Raw genomic sequence first — 438 nt, 5'->3', positions numbered from 1 at the left:
TCATTATAAAATTTTATTATGAGTAAAAATCTTAAATTTATAATGCACTAATTCATTCTGTTAAAATTTACTTTCATTTCACTTAATTTAGTAATTCTTCTAAAAGTAATATATTTTTTTATCCCTAATAATTAAGTTCTTAGCATTTTAAAATAGTTTTAATGTTAATCTACTGTCAATTCTATTAATAATTCACTAACAATACGTTAAGCATTTAAATATAACAATTTAAATGTTTGAAACAATTTTAAAACTCACCTCAAATATTAAAAATAAAAACAATTTTTTACTTTAATTATATATATGCAACAAACTCACCCACCAATAAAACTGAATTTGTTAAAAAGCAAGCAATGCTCACAAGTTTAAGAATTCAACTTATCAAACTGTCAATAAATTCAGTTCACTAACTTGATTCAAATCAGATTTTATTCATAT

Source organism: Arachis ipaensis, chromosome B09, assembly GCF_000816755.2.
Source record: "Arachis ipaensis cultivar K30076 chromosome B09, Araip1.1, whole genome shotgun sequence".
Lineage (NCBI taxonomy): Eukaryota > Viridiplantae > Streptophyta > Magnoliopsida > Fabales > Fabaceae > Arachis > Arachis ipaensis.
The sequence above is the reverse complement of the archived record's forward strand: the minus strand, read 5'-3'. Positions refer to the sequence as shown.